Below are 17,418 nucleotides of genomic sequence, written 5' to 3' on the forward strand. Positions count from 1 at the left end.
GGTGGGGTGGGGGCTCGGGTGATTAGGGTTTGGGGGAGAGGGGTCAGGGTTTAGGTTTAAGGGGTGGGTTGGGGGTTGGGGTGTTTAGGTTTTAGGGGCAGGTGGGGACTCAGGGTATTTTTAGTTTTTGGGGTGGGGTGGGGTGGGGTGGGGGCTGGGTGTGATTAGGGTTTGGGGGGTCAGGGTTTAGGTTTAAGGGGTGGGTTGGGGTGTTTAGGTTTTAGGGGCGGGGTGGGGAATCAGGGTATTTTTAGTTTTTGGGGTGAGGTGGGGGCTGGGGGTGATTAGGGTTTAAAGGAAGGGAGAGGGTCATGGTTTAGGTTTAAGGGGTGGGTTGGGGGTTGGGGTGGTTTAGGTTTTAGGGGAGGGGCTTAGGGTTCTCATAATTTTGGGGGTGGGGTTTGGGGTAGTTGAGGGGATGGGGGGTTGCAGTAATTTTTGGGGGCGGGGGGGCTAGGGGAGAAGCATGCTGGAACCGTGCATGCTGATCACTAATGCCTTTACAAGGAATGCATTTACAATGGTAAAATCGTTTGCATTTGTGGTAAAGGCATTAGTAGTTAGAACGAGGTCTTTGTTCCGACCTCGTTGTTGAGCCACGGGTACTTGAAGCACCCGTGGTTCCGACATATAACCAATTTTATGAGGTAGGAATAAGGTCTGATGTTGCCGGGTGTGGGCTCATAATCGTGGGGGGGGGAAGTAGATAGGAGGGGTGTATCTGAGTTGGATAGGGGTGTTTATGAGTGCTAATACAGGTAAGATAGCAGTATTTCAGATCTGAGAGAAAATCCAGTACTCTAGCCATGACAGGCCACTGGGGAGCCCACCCCTGAGGCTGACATTTCTAACAATGGAGAAGTGGGCCACGCAGCCCCCCTCCCAGAGCCATGATAGGCCCCCAGGAAGCCCACCCCAAAGGGCTGAAACTTTTCCCAAGCCATCAATGGCCCTGGGGACCCTGTCCCCTGGTGCTTGCCATCTGCTATATCTCGGGGAACCCATCCCCAAGACATAGCGGTTTTCCTGACAGTACTGGTGCAGGCAGGGAAACCTGTGTTTGCTCGCACTTGGAGCTTTTTTGAATCTCCCACCAAGCGGGAGCAAACACAAAGGCCCTCATTATGAGTTTGGCAGGCGGTGGAGGCCGCCAGCCAAACTCTTCCCGCCATCAGACTGACTGTGCGGCCTGAACAACGCCAGCCCTATTAGGAGTTCACTGCAGGGCTGGTGGCCGGAAACACCTGTGCACAGGGCCTTAACATTGATGCCAGCTCTTAATGGAGCTGGTGCCAATGTGGTGGTGCGGCAGGTGCAAAAGTACTCGTCGCGCATTCCACTGCCCGTAATTCGGGGAGTGGAATGCGCGATGGGGTTGTGCATAGGGGCCCCTAGGGGCCCCCCAGCACCTCCATTCTGCCAGTCTTTCCATGGCAGTGTAAACCACCATGGAAAGGCTGGTGGTATGGGGACTTGTAATCCTCAGGGCGGCGCTGCAAGCAGCGCTGCCCTGGAGGATGAAAACCACCGGTACCACCAGGCTTCCGGCTTGCAGCAGCCTGGCAGTGTCAGTGGTCCGACCGTGACGGTCATAATGTGGCACCACCGCAAGACTGCCAGACTCATAATGAGGGCCAAAGTCTACTTCCATTCAGCAGGAGCTCCCGCCGGCTAGAAGCAGACTTTTGATCTGTTTTCCTACCCGCACTGATGTGGGCAGGCAAACAGATCAAAATATTGCTCCCGCTGAGAGGGAGCATCATTAGTAGCCTAAAAAGGGGCCTTAAAAGGCTTGGGTGGGAGACCATGCAGCCCCACCCCTTTAATTTAAATAAAAGGGCCCTGGCAACGGGGTCCCCAGGCCTCAGAATGTTCAGGGAAGGGGGCGCATGGTCCTGCACAATCTTCAATAGCCCTTACCCCATGCACCCACCACACCTTTGATGTGCCATATTCTTGCTTTCATCGGACATCTAATAACACTATTTGTATTTGTATTGAAAGGGTTGTTAGAGCATAGCAATCGTCCTGGGTATCTTGATGGTACTGTCCAGGTCTATAGTGAACACACAAAACTTTAATCTGCAATCAAATCTTAAATTCAAGAGAAAAGCCAAGTCTTCAATAATTTTCTAAGCCAAAGCAATTTTGATCTGTTGCTAATATAATTGGGTAGCTGATTCCTAATGGAGGTGGCTACAGTGGAGAATGATCAGCCGTCAAACAATACGAAGCAAAACCACCACACACCATTGTTCAGATCTGTCTTACAAGATGTCATATTCAAACCAGCATATGCTAGACAGACCACCCCCACCTCACCATCACATGCACATCACAGCACTAAAACCCCATAGTTGTCAATGCACTGATAAATCATTATCACTGTAATGCCCATACCAACATACATGGTTGGAACATGCACATATTCATATACGCTTCACATTATTAGAAACCGACCTCCACTATGACGCCTGTAATGAAATCAGTGCACACAAAAATATGAATATAAAAATGTTTGCTGCAGAATTTGACTACTTATGTGTGATGTTTTTATCTATGTTCACCAATTCATATTTTATTTGTTGAAAAGTTAATGTCCAGGTCCAAGAGGTATTCAGATTTTTTGGTCATTTGGAGGAACCTCTTGTTTTTCTGAAGGAAGAGCTAAATAGAAATTGTTTTGGCCCTTATTGGTGAAGCCAGTTCATTGTGGGGGCCAGGGGGGGTGGTAGTAGGCTAAATCCTTTTGGAGAGGGCATGCTTTGTTTGAGAATAATAGATGCTGGTTTTAAACTGTCATAGAACTTTGGAATTAGTAGATTATTTTTGTGTTGGAGACGTTGTGTTTTGATGCAGGCTACCAGAGATCAGCCTATCACTAGTATAACCATTAGAGGTGGTCTATGTGAGACTCGTTGGTGTATACATGTATTTCATAGTTTATTAGTGGTTCATTGCTAATCCTTTGTGTGGTGTTGTCTCTTTGGAACTGGTTTACTCTCTTTGAATGATTGGTTATTGCCATTTTATCCCCACAATTGTGTTATGTGATGACTTGCTTGTCACTATGAATAGAATTACATGTGATTCTTTCCTTTATTAATTTGTGTGATTTACCTCCAACATATGTGTTTTGCAAATTCACACTTAGCATATTGTAGTGTTGATTTTGGCTATTATTATTTTTGGGCTGTGGTGCTAATAGAAAATGTTTCTTACACATTTGTAACTAGCACCTTGTCTTTGGTGTTTGGGTTAAAGCACATAGAACTTGATTTAAATTTCGGCAGACTAGTTACTCCGTCACAACTGTGACAGATATCCTGTCTGCCGAAATATAAATCCCATAGGGAATAATGGGATTTATATTTCGGTGGACGGGCTAACCGTTATCGTTGTGAAGGAGTAACATGTCTACCGGAATCTAAATCAGGCCCTTTATTTGTTATATGAATACTTTATTTGGAAAGTGTTTGTTATGAATAGCAGTCTGCTTAAACTGACTAAGCAGTAAATTGTGAATATTGGTGTATGCAACTGATAATATCCTTATTTTATTTGCAAATCTCTCTACATGTTCGTTTATGGTTTTTACAGTCTGTAAAAGCATTTATGTGGGATGTGATCAAAAGTAATATTCCTAACATGCAGCATTACTCTAAGATAATGTGGATGTAATTTATAGTGAATTATTTTGCTGCATTTTGAAAATGTTATGTTAATGTGGAAAAGGTGTTTAGAACTTTCTATTATTAAATACAATGTAAATGTTAGTTTACATTTTAACAATCAGAAAGTGTATGTCTCTTTGTGTGTAAAAATACATACTAGTATTTGAATTGTAACTTACCTACAAATTCCACATGTATCAAAAAATGTTTAACGTATTATTGTTGTATTGTCTAATATCGATCAGAAAGTCCACTTATTGCAAGTGTTCAAGCGTGTGACACTAAGGGGGTCATTACGAGTTCAGCGGCTGCAGAACCCCCATGTTGGTGGTTGTATTGCCAACAGGCTGGCAGAGAAGGCCTCCAAATTATGAGCATGGCGGTTTTCCCAACGGAATACAGCCAATCCATCGCTGGCACCGGCAGTGTGGTCAGGACGCCACAGTTGTCGGCAGCCTACTTCAGGCCGATGGAGACCATGTTCCCGCCGGACAGATTACAAGGCTGCACACCACCAAGGTTTCCGCTGCAGTCACACCACCACTGAACCCCTGGCGGAAACCTACTCTATAAAAGGAGACACCCACCTTCAGGAACACATACCAGTCTGGAGCCACCATGGAATCTGAACTGCACATCTTCCCTTTGCTCCTGCTCACCCAACAACTCCGAAACGAGTGACAATGACGGCGATAACACCAACTGTGAGTATACACACCTACCTACCACTGTGGCAAAATGACAATGTATTTAAGCACACAAAACATACACTTCCAGGGCTGGTGGCTAGGGCAACACACACACGTAACCCCACACTTACACACACACGCACACACACAGCCACATGGACACATGTACATACACAGCACATACACAATATGTCCATCACACACACCCACACGCCAAAAACACACACCAACCCACAGATACAAAGCACAGGCACGGTCACACCCAACAACACACAACACCTCCAAATGACATAACTACACCACAACCACAAGACCACAAAACACCGTTAAGCACCCACAATACACACCTACACTTGACAAATCATACATACAACACAGCCTTACCGCACCATAGAACAAACACACAAATTCAAACGTCCAAACAATGAGCCATACCACATACCCCGCAAACACACATCACAACAGATCTGACATACCAACACCCACATACACTCATGCACCCAGTACAACCATACAAAGGAACAAAACATAGCAAATAACACATGTCAACACAAACACCACACAATACCAACACAACAATATGTCCCAAACATACACATTCCCATCACAAAACACATCCATCACTGGGGGACAAATGCCATACACACAACCACACATGCAGCCCAGACACAATTGGTAGCACAACCACCACTCACACACAAATGCTTACACACAAACAATGTCAGCCAAGACCAAAACTGCCCTAAGTAAAGAAATGTAGGACAAAGATGTAAGCTTGAAACCAACAACAGGTTCGTTCTGTGATATAATAATTTTTAAATCTATACAAATAAATATCCAAGGCCAGAGGCTAGTCCCATAATAACAAGTGCAGCATGTACAATATGCACATGTGTGTGCCCCAACGTGACTTCTGACTGCCATGTAACCTCCACAGGTTGGGGCATCAAGTGAGCAGGCAGGCACCTCAGTGATTGAGGGTCGGGGGTTTGGGCTTAGGCTTGGGTGGGCGATCCTTGGGCGTGGGTTTGGGAGGTGGGGCTTAGGTCGAGGCTTAGGGGAGGGCTGGGAACTCTTCAGAGAGGTCAACTTCTTGGCTGGGGAGGGGCATTGGAACTTGCAGGGGTGACAGTAAAGGTCTTGGGGGTGGAAGGGCTGGACTTGGGGATTCTAGGGGTATCACAGGGTGGGAGAGGAGTTAAGAAAAAGCACAACTTTGAGAGGAAAAGCTTCTTATTCACACGGGGACGTTCATGGCAAATGAGTTTGGGAGTGGAGGGAGAAGTAGTGGTTGTAAGAGGTGACTTGGTGGATGTATTGGGTGCATGTGTATGCGAGGTATGCTTGTGGGTGGTAGGTGTCTGTTGGGCGGGTGAGTGTGGGCGTTTATGTGTCTTGGGAGGAGGGGGGTGGAGGTGCAAGGAGATGCTGTGGTGGATGGGTGACTGTCTGTTGGGTTGGTGACTGCAGACATGGTGGATATGCTGCATGTAGGTGTGTCGGTAGTTGTGGTGGCTGCAGATGTGGTGACTGGGGTGGATGTGTGTGGGTCTGCAGTCGTGATGACTGTTAGTAAGACAGGTGTTGTGGCTGTATCGGTGAATGTTGGTGTGGTGACTGCAGGTATGTCAAGTGTAGTGTCTGTGGTGCTGGGGGTGTCAGGGCAGGTAATGACTGTTAATGTGTCTGCAGGTGGGTGTTGTTTGTGTGCATGCCGGTGGTGGTTCTTGTGGTGCTTGTGTTTGTAAGCGCTACCCTTGGATGTGGAGGTGGATGCATGCTTGTGTGTCAGTGTGCTTTGGCTGGGTGGGGGAAGAGGAATTTGGGTTTGGAAAAAGGAAGGTGGAGGGGGGACAGAAGACAAAGGGTGACTGGCTGCTGTCAGTATGGAGGCCAGAGCCTGAAAGGATCTCTGTAGGCCAGCAGGAGCACCATGAATGCCCTCCAGGAACATATTTCTCTGCTTGACTTGAGTTGCCAGTCCCTGGATGGCATTCACGATGGTCAACTGACCCACAGAGATCGATCTCAGGAGGTCAATAGCCTCCTCACTGAGGGCAGCAGGGCTGACAGGGGCAGGGGCAGAGGAGATGCCCAACCTCCTGGGTGAGCGGGCAGAGACAATTGGGTGGGGAACTACTAGGAGGGAGGTGGTAGAAAAGGGTAGCAAGGGGAGTGGCAGACAAAGATGGTGCTGAGGTGGTCCCAGAAGGGTCCGTCACCGCCAGGGAGTGTCCACTGGAGGAGGCTTCCTCTGGGGCACTGGGGCACTTGCTGTCAGTGGTCTCAGCACTCCAGGTCCCATTAGCCTGTGCCCTATCTCCTTCGCTTGCCAATGCTGATGCACACAAATAGAGAGAGAGGGGGTGAGATATAGAGAAGGAGAGAGAGAGAGAGTCATCACATTCTTCACATAAACACATGAAAACATGCACAACTGTAGGTATACATCTCCTGGATAGGGAGTCCCATATGGAGCACCACATATCCTACTTCATGTCACAACATGACACTCCATCAGGTTCCCCCAACATGCGGATTTGGCCATTGTGAAGGCAGACTTATGATATGGGACACATTCCTCATGTGGTAGGAGCCATTGATGGCACCCATGTAGCCCTGGTCCCTCTCAGTGCTAATGAACAGGTGTATAGGAACAGGAAGAACTACCACTCAATCAACATTCAGGTGGTGTGTCTGGCAGACCAGCACATTTCACAAGTTACAGCCACATTTCCAGGATCTGTGCATGATTCCTACATCATTCAGAACAGCAATGACCCACAACTAATGGCATGACTACAAACAGAGAGGGCCTGACTGCTTGGTAAGTTTGCATTGTAGTGTGTGTCTGTGAGTTATGTCTCCTGTAATCACAATCTAGCCAGTCCTACATACATGCAAGTTGTTCGACCATTATGTACACAGGTGACTACGGCTACCCAAACCATCCTTGGCTGTTGTCACCAGTGAGGTACCTAGCCACTCCAGGAGACCTCTGTAACTGTAAACTGACAAAGGTGAGTGACAATCCTACAGGCATGGGGCCTATGCCATTGTATGGTTTAAGTACTGTGTTCCTCTGTGATGATCTTGGTGTGTTCCATGGGATATGTGAATATGTAGCTATGGTATGGATATGTGAAGAGCATTTACCGGGTGATGTATGGGTACAATCTGAGTGACCCTGCTTTGTAGGTAGTCTAACATTGGCATAACTTCTATTACCTGCTTAGTATGCCACCATGCCTTCTATCCTGATGGTACTCTCTGTCATGCTCTAATTGCAGATTGGAATACTGACTATACCCTGGTGTTTCTCTGGATTTCTACCTCTCTGACATCTATCTTGTGACATTTCTCTAGTCATATGTGTCCTGCTGAGGAAGCCTCTGTCAAATAGCCATTACACTGCCTGTTCGATTCAGGGGGTCATAACCAGACCACAGTTGGCAAGCGTGATAATTGTTATTGTATTATTAAAGACACATACACAATGGCTGTGTTCAAATGTGATTTATTGTGCATTTCTGTATAGGAAAAGTCAAATTAAATGTGCATAAATAAATTAAAAGGTGATGAGTGAAGTCATGGTAGATGGATTCATCAGAGTAGCTGCTACAACAGTTGTTACACAGGTCCAGTGTCCTTGTACCAAGGGAAAATTGAGTTATGTCTCAGAACAGTCAGCAGGGTGTCTCAGTGGCGCACAAGGTTGACAAATCAGGAGAGGTTCACTTCCTGGCAGTAGGTTTGGTCTTGGCATCTGCTCCAGCCAGATGTCTGGGCAGACGTCCACATTTTTGGGGGGTTCTTCAGCTACAGAGGGAGGGGTGTCTGAGGCATGTGGTTCCTCTGGCATGGTCCCCATTCCACTAGCTGTCGGTGATGTAGATGGGGCAGATGTTACATTGCTAGTGGAAGGGGCCTGATGGTGTGTTGAGAAACCACACAGGGTGGTATTCCCCCTGCAGCCTTTGATTTTACACCAACATGGTAATTATTTGGCCCATCCTGTCCTGGGAACTTTGGTATGCTCCCAAGACTTGGGAGATGGTTTCCTGGCCAGTGGAGTACCTTGGAGGCCCCATCATCTGGCCCACAGCATCCCTCCCAACCCTTTTAAGATAGGGTTAAAAAGGTGCCTGTGCCCCTGGCATGGTGTGCACACTCCCAGTGGTAGCAGGACCATCATTGTGTGGGGTGTCCAGGTTCAACTCGGGTCCCTGTACTGTGGGGCACACAATTGATTGAACTGTCCTGGGGACACAGGTTTGGGGGCAAATGGTTGGCTGTAATGTGGATGCCCCAGGGGTGGGAGGGGTTGATGTGGGCTGGGTGAGGCTGGAAGTCATTGACTGACCAGGTGTCCCAGATGGGCCAGGTAGTTTGTCACTGTCCAGACATCCAGGCGTGTTGTCCTCACTTGGGCCTTCCTCCTGAGGGGGACTAGCAGTCTCTGGTATCCTCTCCATGGTGGCAATGGCAGGCCTACCTGTGGAGGGAGTGAGACACAGAGTTCAGGTTAGAAAGTGTGTTTGGTTACCTCTTTGTGACATGCTTATCATGATTCCCTGTAATGACATTGACAGATGCTGCACAGTATATCTTTGTTGTACATACAACTCTGTGGCTTGATTTCCATACTCCATGTTGGGAGCTGTCATACAAGTTTGGTACATATTGCACTGCGGATGGATTCTGCTTTTGACTGATAATTGACGTGACTGTTCAGCTCTGTTACCTAGTGAATAGTCAGACTTGCTAGTTGTCACAAATTATAGCTGCACATTGCACAATGGTGTCCTAGTGGGAACACAGTATGTGAGTATGCAAGGGTAATAGTCCTTTTTTCTGGATGTTGTGCATGTGCATGGAGTCTGCTATCTTACTTTCAAACCCAGGTCAGTCTACTTCAGGCTTGGGGATATGGATCTATGGCCATTAGGAATGGTAACTGAGCTGCAGCTGTGTTTTGCTTTGGTTGCTATTGAGAGTGTGTCATTGCATTGCTGTTATTGCCATGTACTGGTCCTCACTAGAACAAGCTAGATGGTGTGGCTCGTACTTTAGATGTCCATGCACTACATGTGATGTGTTGTGCACATACCAGGTTTTCACATTGATCAGTTAGTGCATTCTGGGAGTCGTAGTGATATGATTAGCCAGTAGTTGACGTGCCTTTTCCCAGGGCTGTGTGGGCATTTGGGCTGAGTGGGGTGGTGGCATGCAGGAGAGGGGCTTTAAGTGAAACTGTGGTAGGTGTACTGGGACATTTAGTTAATTAGGGAATATTTGGGTGGCGAGGAAGCATGCAGGACAAGACACATGTGTGACATGGATGTTGTGGGTACTTACCAGACTCCAGTCCCCCAGGTATTCCAGTCAGGCCCTCTAGATGCAGTTTTTTCCAAGACATTCTCCTCCCAAGATGTGAAATGTGGAAAAGGAAGTGGGGGCCCACCGCCATTCTTCTGGGTGGTGATCTGGTGGCATGGTGCCATGGAACGCACTTTCCCCATAAGTCGTGCCACCTATTCATGATGTCTTCCCTTGTGCGTGATGTCTGCCTACTGAATTGACCCTGTCGACTATCCTTTGCCACAACTCCATTTTCCTGGCAATCGGTGTTTGTTGGAGCTGTTCTCCCAACAACTGTGGCTCTGCTCTGACAATTTCATCCACCATGGCCCGCAACTCGTCGTCAGTGAAACGTGGGTGTTTTTGTGGGGACATGGTAGTGGTAAGGGTGCAGTGTTGGGTGGTTGGTGAGGTGTGGGTGCTGCATTATGAGGGTGAGACGATAGTTGTGGGTTGTGTGTGCTCGTCATGTATGTAATGTATTAGTTGTGCTGGTGTGTGGTGTGTGCTGAGTGCGACGTGTATGTGTGCTTATAGTGTAAAGGTGCTATCTCTATGTAATTGCCTGTTCTTAGTGTCTATAAATGGCGTTTCGGTTGCAAAGATTTGGGGGTTGTGTAGGGGTGTATTATATAGTGCAGTCAGTAGGTGTGTCGGGTGTGTGGATGTGTGTCATGTGAAGGGTATTCGAACCATCCAATGTGGTGTTGTGTCCTGAGAGTAGTGAGTTCTGACCACGGTTGTTCACACCGCCAGTGGTTTTCCGCCATGGAAGGACCGCTGTGGTGATTTGTGGCTCGTAATGTGGTGGGTGGATTCTTATCAGGCTGGCAATGCTGGTGGTGGTACTGCCTCTTTCCTGCCCTCCAGTGTCCTGGCGGTTTAGGAATTTGGCTGTTTTTTGGCAGTCTTCACAGTGTGACTCGGAGGTCTCCCCAAAAGACAGCCAAACTCATAATGAGGCCCTAAATGTGCTTAAGTGGTGCTCTATGGGCAGAAGTTGGCATTGCGGACACTGGGAGGTTACATTTATTATTCTAATACCATCCCTAGAATTTTTGAGGAAAGTGCGACCTCCCCACAAAAGGGCAGGAGCCTTATTTACTATTCTAACAGCAGTCCTGGAGTATTTTTCGGAAAGTTAAAAACTCCCCAAATATTTTAGGACAGGGTTAAGAAGTTGTACTTTAGCATTGACCGTACTGCATCCCTCAGAGCACTGCTCAAGGCAAAAAAGTAGGACTGCCAAGCCATACCCTCGCTGGATGTATATTCGGTTCCCAGATGTATTTTCACAACAGACACGAACAAGCATCAAACTACTTGAAGATTTATGGAATGGAGGATGCATAAGGTCTTGTGTTGCTTTCATATGGTAATTAACCTACACAAAATGTTAGAATACTATATGAATATGATAGGCCACAACCGGGTTGTTGTGTATACATTTTAACTTTAGTAATATTTGGTTCAGGTATCTATGAGTATATCATATAAATCAATCCTGTGTTTGTACAACATGTCACTCGGCTTGTCATGTGCAATGGTAGCTGAATTTTGTGAGGATATTGTCAAGGGCTGGACTTAAGTGTTGGTCCTTAGCCTCTTTTCAGAGGCTCTGAGGCAAGAGTGACCCCTTCTGAAACCACACTATCTGCTCCAAGTGTGATAAGGGTTGGAGAGATGATGACATCTAGAAAGTGGTGTCTGGCAGCACAAGAATGAAATTGCAGAAAAGCACAAACAAGTCCAAGATGCTCAGTCTGATTTGCAGGCCATTTGTTGCAAAGCTGTAGTTTGGGATCTAGAGCAGAGCTAAAGCAAAGTATTCAACAGCAGGTACAAACCGGAGACGTTGGGATGCACTAGTGCATTGATTAGAGGCTTGTTATAAACTGGTAGAACATGGACCACCTGACAGAAAGTGCTGGTTTCTGAGCAGGAACCACCTAATAGGAAGGGGCTAGACTCAGAATAGTAACTAACTCACAGTAAAGAGCCTGGTCATACTGAAATAGCATTCATGTTCATTGCTTAATCAAAATGATAAGGGCCACCTGTTTACCAGGAGTGTTGGGAATGAGAACCATCCTATCCCAAAAAGGTAACCTGATCAGGTTTATAAAGGGACCCTCACCCATGATTTGTTTGTGGCATGCTTCATCATTGGGACCTCCATTCTGAATGTTGGTAGATCTGAGAAGGCATCACCTGGTTCAGGGAGCTCTTTTATATTGTATCTTGGGTATAATCTGAAATTCTAAATTTAATGTAGATTACCACAATGAGGTTAAAAGCAATAGCACAAATATGTTCCTTGGTGGATGTTCTGCAATATTTATGGCCCTGCAGTCATTGGTCTACAGGTTACAGCCAAGAATTAAGCCGGTATGGATGAGTAGGTTTTTGTCAGGACCATAAAAATCCTTAAACAATAGTTGATACAGTCCAGTAGTGATTCACAACTTGTGAAAAAGGTTTTGAAAAACACAACATACACATACTTGTGGACGCTTATATAAGCTTGTTTAGAGACACACCAGGAAAGGGCATTCAGTTGGCGAGACTGGCTCTGTAGTCAGTCCTCAAGTGTCCCAGTCTGCAGTCTCATCTGATCTGTGAAAAGATGAGTATTTAGAAGGTGTCTGCGGATTGCTATTGCTATGTATTCATATTCATCAGTAGAGAACCACAGGTTGTCAGGTATGCACAAAATCTCATTTCAGAATAAGTTCCAAACTCAAATGTGTCCTGAATTTCAATAATGCTTCTCATATCCAGTTACATGGCTGTTCAAAATTTGTCTTTCATCACAGCTCAAAAATAATAGGTCAATTTTGTGGTTAAATGGAGTCGGGTGAGCGTGTGAAACAAGATGGCCGCCCACTAGTAAGTAAGTAATAAATTATTGTACAGATAATAAAATCCAATACAAATGAACAAGGGAAGAAAAAAAAATCAATCAATGACAATCAAAATAAATACCCTCAAGGACTGAATTCAAACTAAAAGCACATCATAAGTTGCGCATGCGACATGTTAAAATACGTTTCTCCCAATAATAAATAAAATACAAATCACCCAACTCAGAACCCCACATAAAACACAAGGCAATATACATAGGCACAGCCTTAAGGTGCATGGTGTATGAATTAATAATTGCGCTAAGCATCAGCTTATACCGTTAGAGCTCCTCATCCTAACCCATGTGAACAAAATGACAAGAGCGTGGAAAGATTCCAACTAGACGTGTTCGTTGCTCGCAGTGCCATTAAATTTAGATCGTGCAATTTTAATAAATTTGGTCAGTAACACATTTAGCATTGGATTGCCAGGGTCCAGAGACTGGATAATAGCTTGTCGACAGGAGCGGACTCCCAATTCGAGCCATTTGCTCCCGGGCAAGAGTCTACGCTCCTTTAGTAGAGCTGGGTACAGACAAACCACATGGTCAGTAGTTTCGTCTGCATTACTTCAGCCTCTACATGTCACACTGTCCCCGGGGGGTAGCTACCATTTGGGCCGCTGTTTCAAAAAACCCCAATCACTCATCCTTAGGGCAAGAAAGGCCTTTTTCAACCAAAACCCATATGTACAAGAGAAAAAACTGGAGGGCATACCTGGCTTAAAGGAACCAATTACTGCCCAGGCATGCTTCTGATGGACAAGAAGAGAGCAATCTGAATGACAAAAATACAGTTGGATAAGCCTTTTAATCTCTGATTTAAACAGGGAATAGGGGGGATTACTTTCCCAAAGATCGCCAGCAACCAATCGCTGTTTGCATTCAACCAAAAATTGGGAATAGGTGCACTTCGATTTTGGCTCGCTAATTACTTGCCACAGGACTGCCTCCAAGTGGCCGTCCGAGGCCTGACGCAGTTTATACCACAACTTCAAAAAAGCAACTGCTACCAAATCCAGAAGCCCAAATTCCAGCCATACCTGCGCGGGTGAGGCCAGGTGTGGAACATGAAAGATTCTCTTGTAGATTTTATTAACCAACCTATTTAATAGGCAAGAGCCTTTGCCCAACAGAATGTCTTGACCATAGGCCAACGAGGGAGTGATTTTTGCTCTCATAACATCCATTAAAGGAAGAAGGGTCAGCACCTTTAAAACCTTAGCTAATTTGGAAAAGGCTACCTGCAAGGCCACAGCTTTAAGTTCCATTTCCTTCTTATTTTTAACAAAACTGCCCCTGGAGTCAAAATGTACCCCTAGATATTTGTAGGACTGGTCGGAAACAAGTTTATGGTTTTTATAGTACCAGCTAAAGCCCAAATGTTTTTTCCTCCGAAAGGGAACCACTTTTGTTTTAGACAAGTTAGCTTCTAACTGATGGGTGGAAGTATACGTCACAAGTTGGTTAAGCAAACGTTGAAGGCCGATGTTAGTGCAACTAAACAAAACAAGGTCGTCCGCATAAAGCAGGTGACTAAGCCTGAAGCCACCAATCTTGGGGGGGATGAGAGTTGATGGCGTCAAGAGGTGTTGACATATCTGCAATGAACAGATTAAAAAGAAGAGGAGCCAATACACAACCCTGTTTCACACCACGAGTGGTGGGAATTTTCCTAGATAAGGAGCGCCCGTCACCAAGCTTAATACAGACCCAGGTGTTAGTATGGAGTTCTATAATGGCACCCAAAAGAACTGGGGGAATGGCCCAGCTTTGTAGTTTGGCCTATAGGGCACTCTGGGGGATCCAATCGAATGCTGCCTTGAAGTCCACAAAGCAGCAATTCAGCATCAGGCCTGACGAGATTGCCCTATCAATCAAGATAGAGTGCTAATAAATTAGTTGAAGTGCCTGAACCAGCAGAGAACCCCGTTTGGACTATAGGAATTAGTGACTTCGATTCAGCCCAAGCACGGAGATCCTGCAACAAAAGGCTGGCATAGAACATAGCCTCATTGTCCAGCAGGGCTATCATCCTAAAATTGGCAGGATCTGATCTTGAGCCATTTTTATATAGAAGATGAAGGATGGCACCACGCCAGGACTCAGGTATGGTTGAAGTTAAAAGGCAATGTTCAAACAAATGTGCAAAATGGTTGGCCCAAAGGAGGGGATCCTGCTTGAATAATGCCTGTGGAAGACCATTGACCGCCCTCTAACGTCCGAATATGCTTGCATTATCAATGACTTTTTTGTACATTAAGGCTGCCAAAACTCCTTTATTTATGCTTACCTTTCAATGCTGATTGCAGTGCTTTGCCTGGATTCTTACATCCGCTGTTTTTATTAGTTTTTGCAGCTTGTAGGACTGTGGAGCAAATCACTGAATCCTCCTGCAGCCACGATTCCTGTCAAGGTGGCGGAGCTGTTTTCAGGAAAGGGCGCTGCTGGGGCCTGGACCACTCCTACAGCTGGTTTTAGCTGCTGCATACACAGTTACTTTGTTTATATGTTTCTGGATTTCACAGGCAATTTTTCCACTTCCAGTCAAATAAAAAATTGTTGACTTTGCTGAACCATCTTTTGCCTCATTATTGGAAGAATTACAGACTGTTTGTTCTACCACTGATAATATTGCCTATGGAACAAAAAATATTTGCAAAGATATTGGATGTCTGTGTATCAAAGTTACAGAAAATGTGATCAAAATTCAAGATAATAAATCTAAATTAGATAACCTTCTGCCCACTGCAGCCAAAGTTCTTCTTATGAGCAAATTTTTATTGGATTTAGAAAACCGCAAAAGGCACATTTTTAACCTGCCTGAAGATGTTGAAGGCAATGACTGCAGACATTACCTAGTGTACTTATTACTTAGCGTTTTATATTTGAAATTTTCAGAAAAATGTGAAATTGATAATGCGCGTTGGATTCCATCACATCCTAATCTAGATCAAACAAAACCTCGTCAAATGATCTTCAAAGTTCTGCGATATAACAATTTAGTGATGTTAAGTAGAGTTGCAAGAGATATTCCCCCTATCCTGGTTAATGTTACTAATCTTAATTCATCAAACCTTCGCTAAAGAAACAGTTAATATTTGCAAAGAATTTACAGCACTATAACCAAATACTGTGAAGCTCTAGATTTAGATATGGTCTCTTTTGATCCCTTCACTTTGAGATTTTGGAAAGATGGCATCTCTAAATCGTTCCAACTCCTGTATGACGCCCACACTTTCCTAAACCATCATTCTCCTCTGGCGAAGGATACCAATGAGACTTCCACCTGAGATTATTAAATTTCCTATTTCTCCTCCATTGTTTGGCTAGCCATTAATATGATATTGCTATTCAGGGCATTGTTTCTTCTGGCTACTCTTGTCCATGTGTGTGTGGGATTCCATCTCTTTATTAATGTTTCCATGTTGCCTTTTATATGTCCAATTTTGTTGTTTCCTTTTCCTTCTTTAATTTTCTCTTAGAGCAACTTCATTCCTTTTGTGATAATCTCTATTCTCTTTTCACATTGTTTATGATTATCTCTCAAATACTTTTTTTCCTATCAGACATGGTTTTGAATAAATTCAACAAGATTAAAATTGTTTCTCTTAATGTTAAAGGCTTACGCCACGCATTTAAACATACAAACATTTTAGATTACTTAGCAAGGCATAAAGCTGGTATCTATTTGCTTCACAAGACACATATAAATTATAAACTTTTATTATACATGAATAAGAAATGGGTAGGTCGAATACTGTTTTCCCCTGCTATGACAAAATTGATTTAGCTAAAAAACTTCAGTTCCAAATATTAGATAAGCATTCTGATACTGAAGGTCGATTTGTAATAGTCCAAATCAAATTCAACAATACAATTTTACATTTAATCAATATTTACAGTCCAACAGCAGATGATCTAACCTTTTGGAAGCATTTTACTTCTCAGGTTCTCAGATTAGGTAATGTCTCCCTTTTTTTGGAGATGAATTTGACCTGATATGTGATCCTCTATTAGACAGAGTTTATTACACTACATAGCACTCTCCCAATGCTTTTTATGCACTCAAACCATTCTTTAAATCTACCAAACGTGAGAATATTTGGCACTTACACCACCCAACAGATAAAGAATTTACTTTCTTTCTAATCTTTAGAACTCTTACTCCCAAACTGATTTTTACTAACCTTACCTAACTTAGTTAATTCCATTTCAGACCCTATTATTAGCAGTATTGATATTTCTGACCATGCTATCACTTCTCTGGTTTATAATTGGATACAACTCAGAATTCTCAAACTACGTGGCGTATGAATGGTGATGTTGCTCTCGGGGACAATAATAAGTCTAAAATGTTATCTGCTATTAATTATTATTTTTTATTTAATCTCAAAGACATTACTTCTCACATCAACCGTTGGATCCGTTTAAAGCTTATATCTGAGGTGTAACATGAACACAAATCATTTAATTCTAAACTTAAAGAGCTGGATAAACAAATAGCTAAATGTTAACACCTATTTATTACATCTAGTATTATTATTACAAATTATATTTACAAATACTTGGCTATGAATTCAATTCACTTTTAAGTAAAAGAGCTGGCATACAGGTTTCAAATAACAAAGCTAAATTATGTATCAATGCTACAAATCTGAGAGGCGTCTGGCAAATTACCTTTGTATTACAAGAGACAAAATCAAATAAATGCTATTCATGGACCTAATAAGAAAATTGCATTAACCCATACAGAAATTGTTCATGAATTTTTAGATTTTAATCCTTACTT

The 17,418-nt window shown here is 44.3% G+C and overlaps 1 long non-coding RNA gene across 1 annotated transcript in view; it reads left to right on the forward strand.

Annotated features, from left to right (window-relative positions):
• LOC138302049 (uncharacterized) overlaps positions 1-15,177 on the forward strand; it is a 144,894-nt gene extending 129,717 nt beyond the window's left edge. The window contains exon 3 of the long non-coding RNA XR_011205244.1: positions 14,977-15,177. This is a non-coding gene — a long non-coding RNA (uncharacterized lncRNA). The remainder of the gene's footprint in view (positions 1-14,976) is intronic.
• Positions 15,178-17,418: the final 2,241 nt, after the last annotated feature.

The sequence above is a fragment of the Pleurodeles waltl genome, chromosome 6 (genome assembly GCF_031143425.1).
Source record: "Pleurodeles waltl isolate 20211129_DDA chromosome 6, aPleWal1.hap1.20221129, whole genome shotgun sequence".
Taxonomy (NCBI): domain Eukaryota; kingdom Metazoa; phylum Chordata; class Amphibia; order Caudata; family Salamandridae; genus Pleurodeles; species Pleurodeles waltl.